Consider the following 9,884-nt stretch of genomic DNA (forward strand, 5'->3'; position numbering starts at 1 on the left):
AGACAAACGTCAGCCATGCAGAGGATAACCAGAGGACACCCTCCTTGGAGAGGAAGGATAGTCCAGCGGGGACACTACTGTCAGAGGTTTGTTTCGGTGGTATATCCTTGTGCCTCCACACAATGCAACTCACCCAGCCACAGGTCTCCGCTGGTAGATCGCTGCCCTGGCGAGGTCCAATGTAACAGCGCTTTACCTGCTGGCCAAGGCATGATTTAGTCCTTCCCCTTCTGCGATGTTAAGGTCCAAAAGAAATCATGTGGAAAAAAAACAAAAAAACCCAGCTCAAAATAGGGTCATCCAGTGAACCTTCAGCAGGGCCCTGATATTCAAGACTTGTCTTCAAATAACCAGTAATTTAGCTGGCCTCCCTGGGTCCCGTCATGACAGCTTTCCTTTCTGGTCAGCCCTGACCTAGGTGAGGTCCAGTTAACTCCCCTCACGACACCTGACACCTGCCACAGTCTAGCAGTCCAGTCCATGGGCTCTCATTAACCCTCTCCTTGCCAGTCTAGGGCCTGTCTGCCCCACTCCTGGCACTAGACTGGGGTTTGGAGAGCTGAATTCAATTCCCCGCTCAGTCACAGACTTCATTTTGTGATCTTGGGCAAGCTAGTTAGTCTGCCTGTACCTCAGTTCCCCACTTGTAAAATGAGGTTAATAGCACTGCCCTGCCTCACAGGGGTTATGAGGTTAAATCCACTAAAAATTGTGAAGTGCTGAGGTACTGCGGCAACGGGGTCCAGATAAGGCCCAAAGGAACTGATTTGGGAGCAAAGATTAAAAGTGCTACATTCTGAATGCATCTCGCTTGTCCACATGAAGACTAAGTGGAGGAAGACGCTGCTATTTGCTACTGCACAAAGGGTGTAAACCATCAAAGAAGTAGAGGATCTGCCTCGAGTGCAACAAAGGGGTAACACCGGGGCGATAGGGTGGAACTGAGCAGAGGGTTAATATCAAGGAAGTATTTCCTAAGAGTTAGACTGTGGAATAGAACCGCAAGGGCGGGGTGGAAGCCACATTACTTGAATTGTTTGACAACAAGACTGGGCGAAGCCTGAAGAGAGAACAGCCTGTAGGGAACACACCTGCCCAAGCTGGGAGTTTGAGTGAACAGGATTTAATTGGTCTTTCCCATCTCTTGATGCATTGATGCCAAGGAGGTGAGTTAAGGATGAAGTCTCAGTCTTGGCTCTAAGTTTCTTAGCTTTGATGGGTTTAAGGCAGGCCTTAAAGCAATAATTTAACTGTGTGTAAGTCTTCACGGGAGCGCGTGGATCTCTGTTGTTGCAGAGCTGGAAAGGAACTATGCCAAGGGAAACGGAAGCATAAACCCTGAAACCCTGAAGAAAGGTCAAGTGGCGAGTGGTCTTCAACCCAGGCCAGTTTTAAATGGCTATTTACTTGTTCATAAACCAAATTCGCTTGTGAACCTCTTTAACCGGTGAGCATGTGAGGTGTATCTGGTCAGTAGGGAGAAGGGCCAGGTGCTTTGCTGGTGTAAATTGGCATAGCCCCACTGAAGCTAGTGGAGCCAGCCTGATTTATGCCACCTGAGGATCTTGCCCCAAGTCTTGCCCACAGAGTAGATGTCATAAGCTCTAAATGGATCGAGAGTTAAAAAAGCATTGGTTCTTTTACCCAGGAAAGGCAGAGTGACTGTTTATATAGTTGATATAGAGCCTAATGTGATTAGAGAAGACACTCATTTTATTTTAAACGTCTGCCACTGCTTCAAAAGTCCCGTGTGAAGGCAACACTGAAGGCAGGCTGTCTTTAAGGTTAGCTCTGACTGCAAAATCAAGGGCACAACAGGGCTCTTCCCTCCCCCTCCCTCAGTTACAGGCACCCATCGCAGGTGCTTGTATCCATTACTGTCGTTAACTGATTCCCCTCTAATTCCTGTGAATTAGTGGGACCCAAGAGGCTAGCATAACCCACCTGTTCTCATCACCTGCATCCCCGCTCCTGACTGACTTTGACATTTGAAGACTTGGTAGCAGATAGAGGCGCTGGCAAATAGTATCATAAACCATTTGATACCATGATATCTGCTGGTTTGCATCTAAGCCTTGATTTCCCCCTCCGTGAGTAAGTAAATCCAGGGCAACAAACTACATGCAACAGCAGGCCTTTCCTCCCATCGGTTCCTGCTCCCCTTAGCTCCCTTGGGGGGTGGGAGCGAGGGAAGGGGAGCGTCAGACCTGAGTGAAAGTGCAGAGATGGCCACAACCAGCAAGCTATTTCCCTAGTCTAGACATGCCCAGAGTGGCATCTTTTAAAAGTACAATAGAGTTGAGATTTTCAAAGACACCAAACCCCTCTTGACTTTCAATAGGCACTGGGGCACTAACTGCCTTTTGTGCCTTTGAAGTCCAACCCATCGATATTCACAACCCACGGGACGTTCCCTACCAAACTCTGCCCGTTTTAACACAGGGAAACTTTGAGCCCTAACAAGAACTTTTGCGCAGCATTCACAATGCACAGCACTGCGTTTTAATTTTGGGCCATGTGGCTGGTCTAAGCAAATGGGTCTTAAGTGCATTTTGTGAAATAAAAATACATTTGGCTGGATGAGGAGGAAGGGAGCAATTTTTAAAAGCCACGGTGTCCTCCTACTGTGATGAAATTACCATGTCATGAGTGAGTGACTGAAAACTGCAATTCACCTGCTGCACCTCTCTTGCAATCCTTTGATTAAACAGGCTAGTGTCTCAGCAGTTTTAGACACTGCTGCTCCGTTTTATTTCTCTAGAAGCCTCTCCCTCCTTTCTTCCTCTCTGAAACTCACAACCACAAACATGTGCATCCCCCTACATGCAAACAACGCCCCTTCTACATGCACGCACTCATAAGTTGTATAAAAGTGAAGTCACTCCGCATCTCAACAAAACACAGTGGACCTGATTTTCATCCCAGATCAATATTTTTTACGTGAGTACAGCTCTATTGATTTCAGTGTGCTTGCTCCAGATTTACACCAGAGTAACCAAGAGCAAAGTCAGACCCATTTCCACACATCATCTTCCCAGTGACTCGGAATTTAAAAAAAGCAAACCAACAAAATCTGTAAATTTCTGTTAATAATAAAAACCACCACCAGCACCCTCCGGGAGTCCATCAGATTAGATTAGCTAAACTGAACAACAGAAGCCAAATTCTCAGCTGATGTAAATTGACATTGCTCTCTTGGCTTCAATGAAGTGATGCCAATTTCTGCCAGCTGGGCAGTTGGCCCTTGAAACAGCTGTTTTACCAATGTTTCTAAATCCACAGACTGCAGTCAAGCTCCCCTGGCTTTTTATTCAAGAGCTTCCCCGGACATCTAACCAAAAGCTAATATCGCTGCTGGTAACAGAAGCGTTTCTCTGCTCTGCAGTTAGCAGAAAAGCAGCAGCATAGGAATACACTTGAAAACACTTGGCAAGTCGTGTTTCTGACCACTGCACCAATCTAACAGCTCTGCCTGGTGATCAGGCTGCTGAGCAGATTTGTACTGACGAATGGTGTTTGGAGAGAAGCAAGGACAAACCCTGGTAAACAAAGCAGCGGGCATGTTGAAACTTCTTAGCGAGGTTGTGTCATGTAATGTTATACAAAAGGCAGCAGTACGACTAGTTCTGGCTCATCGACAGGCTGGATAAATATTTGTGTATACCTCCACGTGCTGGAGCAGGGAGTGAATAATGCTCTCCCCTTGCGCCAGATGAGCCATGACCCCGAGACAGTCCAATGAAAGGAGAAGGTCTATGATGCAACTTGTCTTTACAAAACATACCCTTGGGAGACAGAGCTCGCTTTCTCTTCACAGCTGAACAAAATGGCCCAAGTGCCCCTAGCCTCAGAAACCCACCTACACTTGCTGCATGTGATGTTCAATAAGTGGTGAGGTATCTTGGAATATTGAGATTCCACCCCCCTGCCCCCCTGAGCTGGGGTAAGGGAAGGGTGTTTTCCACTTCCTTTATAAGGCCTTGTCTACAGCTGGGAATAATATTGGTTCCGTGATTGGTTTACCTGTGCTGTTGCGGTCCCTAAATACAGGTAAGGGCAAGCTGGGGTTTCAGCTGGTGTAAACTGAATTGGGTTTTTATTCTCGTCTACGCTCAGAGATGCGCCTCCCCCGATTGCTCTCAGGGCTAGTTCTGAGCGTGCATCAGGCCAGAGAATCCCAAATACATCCACCAACACCACCGCCACCATCTTCTACCCCCAGCCCCATGGTGTGGCCTTTACAATAGAGGAGAGCTGAATTTTGGAGCCAGCTGACAGAGTGATACTCGTACCCTCATTAGAGGTGTCACGGCAGAATGGTTCTAGGGGCTTCCTGCATTCTCAGATGCAGGTGCATGGAGGAGGTGGCATGCTCCAGTCCCTGCTGGCTGCAGTAACAGGACTCAGGGGTTCCTTCCAAAATTATTCTCAGTGAGACATGATACCCCAGGGTGGGCTGTTGACAGCGGGGATCCTACCCAGCACCTCTGGATTTAAGACCGTGAGCCTCTACTGTCTGAGATTAAAGACCCAGTTCTGTTATGCTCCCTGTCTGTACAGACTCATTAACCTCTTTGGGTATGTCTACACAGCAATGAAAAACCCCTGGCTGGCCCAGGCCTGCTGACTGCTTTGAGGGGCTCAGACTCCAGGGCTGAAAAATTGCTCTGTAAACGTTCGGGCTCCAGTCCAAGCCCGAATGTCTACACAGCAATTTTTAGCCCCACATCCTGAACACAAGTCAGCTGTCCTGGGCCAGCTGCAGCCATGCCGCAGGGCTTTGATCCCTGCGTAGACGCATCCTTTTGTGGCCCTGACACCAGCGGGGCACAGAGAGTCCCACTGTGTGGGTGTAGGTTACAGTAGGAACAAAGATTTTGCCAGAGCCGAGTATTGGTTCACCACAGCTGGTATCCTGACTTTGGCAGCACCCCATACCTGAGGCTTTGTGGGAAGGGTAAGTCCTTGGCCTGTTGAGTACTGCTGCAAACTCCTTCATGAGCCCTGCAGTGATGAGCGGGAGAGAGAGAGATCTGGTTATCCCGCATTCCTCAAGCACGGCTACAGCTGTCATTATCCATCATAAAACCTCCGTATTGCTGACGCTAACCTTACATGTGTGCCTCCACACTGGCTGACAACACTGTGCCACGATCTCACCTCATGGGTCAGGTCTTGATATCGGAGACATGAGTTATGGAGCGGATTTATTATTATTCGCTCTTTGTATCACAGTAATGCCGAGTGGCTGCAGAGGACATCAGAGCCCCACTGTCCTGAGTGCTGCACCCCCAAATAATGAGAGAACTTTCAGCTTAAGTAGGTTAGCCAAAGAGCAGCAGGGGAAACAGAAGCACAGAGAAATGAGGTGCCTCGCCCAAGGTTACACAGAAGGTCAGTGGCAGAGCTGGGAATAGACAGCAGATCTCTTAGGGCTTGTCTACATGGGAGGGGTTAAACCAGTGTTCAGTGTTGTAGCCACAAGACCACACTGCTTCTCCTAGGTCCATCTAGCTATGTTTTTAAACGTTGCCCATCCCCATGTTATTTACACCAGCTGGGACTGTGGGACAGCGATTGCATTAACACGTGCAGCACAACCAAGCCTTTTGGAGTTACCCCTCCAACCCATAACCTCACCAGTCCTCATGCAACTGTATGAATTCCCTGACAGGCACCTCAGTGACCCAGCCAAATAGCCAAGCAGGGCTGAGCCAGTTTCTCAAGGCTCCACACCATTGGGCCAAGCAAAGACTGAGATTTGGTATGAATCGTAGTGAGATTTGTAGGCAAAAGTCCATTAATGAAACTTCTCAGAGCTATTGCAGTTCTTAGTACTCAGTTGTCAAGTACTGTAGAGATGAAAGTCTTATTTATGTGTAAAGGTATATCTTCAGAGGGAGCAATAAACAGGAAAGCGAAGTGTGATGATTTTACAATGTTTATCTCAAGTTTTATATTCCTGAAAACTAGGAATAAAAGATAGAACCATTTAAAACCAAGTGGATAAAAGGGGCTTCCACAGGACTATAAAACAGTCTGGTGATTGTTAATTGCTAGTTTTGGGTTACAACAAAGATTCAAATTAAAAAACAAATGAACAACTGACTCCTTGCACCCACCTTTAACACCATCACTGGAGAGCAGGAGAGGAGAGGTGAGCGCGCACAGGAAAAAGAAAGGCAGAACAAGAACACATCTTTTGTTTCAGAATTCTCAGTATTATAGGGAAAAAGAGAAATATTTTGTTCCTGGGGAAATAAATACAGAGGGATTAAAACCCTATAGGTAACACCAGGGGGCAAGATGGCTGTGCTGCGATTGAAAGGTGACCTGAAAAAGGTGTGTGTGTGCGTGACGGGTTCCCTCTGGGGTGCCACCTGGAACTGGGGTACCACTGAGCCCTCTGACCCACCAGCCTGGGCTCCCTCTCACACTGCTGCTATGACAAGCTACAGACCCGCTTCCGGTCCTACACTTCTACCAGCATTCACACAGGTAGGGGCGCACCCAGTGGAAGTTAAATGCAGGCTCTCGGACCAGCCACTGCATGAACCAACTAATAGAGAGGCCACAGCCAAAATAATTGCCAGCTTCTCAGCCTACGTCCCCCACGCTGGAGTATAAACCCAAAATTATACTGTCTTGCACTGCACAGTGAAAACTCAGAGTTCGCCCCTCCTTCAATGTGGAGAAGAAATGGAACAGGCCCCTGAGCTAAGATTCCCAAGCACTTCACTCCAAGCTTACTGGTTTAGATTAAAACATAAAATAAGTTTATTAACTACAAAAAGATAGATTTTAAGTGATAGAAGGGATAGCAAACAGATCAAAGCAGATTACCTAGCAAATAAACAAAAACACAAACTGATCTTAACATACTAGAAGGAGAAGATTTGAATTAATAATCTCTCACCCTGACTGATGATATGAGCAGGCTGGCAGATTCTTCAAGGACAAACTGCATTTGCTTTGCAGCTTGGGATCCCCAGGTTTTCATACACAGGCTAGAAACCCCTTTAGCCTGCATCCAGCACTTCCCCCAGTTCAATCTTTGTTCCTCAGGTGTTTTCTGGGAGTCTTCTTGTGTGTGGAGTGAAGAACAACAGATGTATCACTCCCTGTCTTATATAGCTTCAGCTTTGCCCCAAACTCAGTTTGTGGAAAAACACTGACACCCCAAAATGGAGTCCAGAGTCATGTGGTCTGGTCACATGACCTTGTGGAGTCATAGCAGCCATTACTTACAGGCTGTTTGGAGCATTCTCAGGGAGGCTCACCAGGTGGGGGATAAGCTTCTCCTAAGGCCTATTGTTTTCCCCAATGGCTCATTACCCTGAATAGGCCCTTCACTATGACCTAGCTACACTGAAAGCATCTTGCCTAGTGTAACTACATCACCCAGGTGTAACTACATTTGAAATACAGATACATAGTCAATATTCATAACTTCAGATACTAATAGGATAATTATATTCAGCAAATCATAACTTTTCCACTGACATCTCACATGACCTGTCTTATACAAAATGCATCATAATTATGCCATAATCATATCACAATATAATCCCTGTGAAGAATTTGGGGTGCAGTATCTCAGTGGGGATTTTTGTTTTTTTATGGTGGAGAGAGAAGGCCTGAAATGATTATTTTTTAAAATTTGATTTTTCTGTTTCTGTCTTCATACTAGAAATTCAGATCTTGCCTACCCTGACTAAGGACAAATGGATAATGAGCAGGTTTAAGACATTAGACACACCAAGGCAGATTTGACATAGTAGAGATTTTTGTTCAGATTATACAAAATTTGTTGGGCCTGATTCTCAAATACTCTGTTAGTTTCCAAAAGTAGGGAAGATCGGATTGGGGGTGGCAAAGGTGGCTTTAAACTACAGTGGTTTCTTAGTGACTGGTTCAAGTCTTTAGCATGAACTTCCACAGGAGCTAAGGACCATCACAAACCTGACCACCTTCCACTTCTCGATCATCAGGCTTTCCTTATCCTTTTTAAGGCAGCATACAAGAGCACACACCAGAGCTGCTGGAAAATCTTCCAACAACCATTTTCCTGACAGAAAATGGCTTTTTGACTAAATGGGAATTTTTGAGAAAAAACTCTGGTTTTGTTAAAAATTTGGGGGTTTCAGTTGCCAAAAACTGGGGGGGGGGGGAGGGAGGGATACAGCTTTTGCTAAAAACCTGAAAATTTTCAACAGAAATGAAAAAAAATAAAGTCTAAATTTCAAGGGAAAAAAATTCCTTTCCTAACCCGTTCTATGCTTATTGAAGAATGCCATGGAGTTCTCGAACAGCCCCTGAGGAGCTGTTTGAAAGTTTCATCTGTGAAATTAAAAGCACTGTATCCTTTAAAAAGCACAGTTGTCTCCATTTTTATTTTGGGGGGGCAAAGGGGCCTCAACAAAAGAACAGTCGGTCTCTTTTTCCAGAAAGACATTTATTAATGGAAATATTTACTTTTAAGAAACATTATCTACACTTTTTGGTGCAAATAAAAGGAGAGGGCACTTGACTCTTACTCCATTTAGGAAAATTTAAAATACAGAAAGGACCAGTTTTCTACCACCAAACTTAGCAAATCACCTCATTTCTCTTTCCACTTAGTTTGCACCATTCAGTTGCCTTCTACAGAGCCTTGCATCTCTGCACAGTGAATTACATTTAGCAGGGGATAAAGTGGCATTTCATCTGTATTCATCTTTCCTTATAGTTCCTGTTATATGTTGGTAATAGGTGCTATCTAAATCAAAAGCATCATTGTTATTGTTGTAGATATTTCTTTGCACTTTAATATTTTACCTCCTGCAAAGATATTTTTAAGTCCATGCTCTATAATAAAACTCACCAAGATCAAGCTGGGTTTCACCTTTGACTTATGGGAAATCCTTCCCTATGACCTCCAACATGAAAAGCCCTGATGACCCTGGGCTATAGGAAAGCCACTGCCTCACAATAGACAAAAGGGCTGGATTGCTCCACTACTGCGTCTTTCAGGTTTTTTAGCCAGCTTTTAATTTAAGATGGGGAAAAAAATAAATCATTTGCCACATGGTGACTTCCCAGTGTCATCCTTCTTTCTGATCTCTTTCTTTATCCTACCCTCCCTGCATCAGCGGCAGGGAGAGAGTCACGAATGACATGATAGACACAGATGCTGAGTACTCACAGATCTCCTTGAAGTTATGGGGACTGTAGATATGTAATGCCTCTGAAAATCAAGCTGCTTTCAGCTGCCCCTTCCGAATCAAGGGGGTGGGGTGATGGAGTTATGCTTCACTTCGATGTGACTAAGATGAGATGCTGCACAGAGTTCAGATCCCTTAGCCTGTGCGGAGTCCCCCCCTTTAATGACAGATTTAATGCATTATCCTGGAATACTAACTAGAGAAATAAGTTCCATTCAACGCAGTGTAAATATCAAAACGCTGTTTCTATCAAGCAGAGAACCACTTAGGAGGAGAAGACAATAGAGCCCTAATGATACACTTCGGTTCAACTAAAAGTATTAGGGAAAATGGCAATCAGCTGATGTCTACAGCTGAGTTCTGAATAGAGCTGGAGAAGCAGAGAGATACAGGGAGAGTGTTCCAGGCAGCAGGAGCTGCAGAGGGGATGGGTCTGCATAGAAGTGTGGAAGGCCTGTTCCATAACACCACCAGGTTGGCACAGAGTCAGGTAATGGTGACACACTGTGTTGGGAGACGGAGAGCCAAGATGGAGAGGTCCCCCATGGCCCACTGAGATTTTTCAGCCACAAATACCATTGGGCCCCTCTTGTCTTTTTCAAATTCATTTTTATCCCCAACCCGCTTTGTGCAATTTCATGCAAATAGACTATCCTGACAAACACTGGAGCTGCTCTGCGG

Source organism: Lepidochelys kempii, chromosome 22, assembly GCF_965140265.1.
Source record: "Lepidochelys kempii isolate rLepKem1 chromosome 22, rLepKem1.hap2, whole genome shotgun sequence".
Lineage (NCBI taxonomy): Eukaryota > Metazoa > Chordata > Testudines > Cheloniidae > Lepidochelys > Lepidochelys kempii.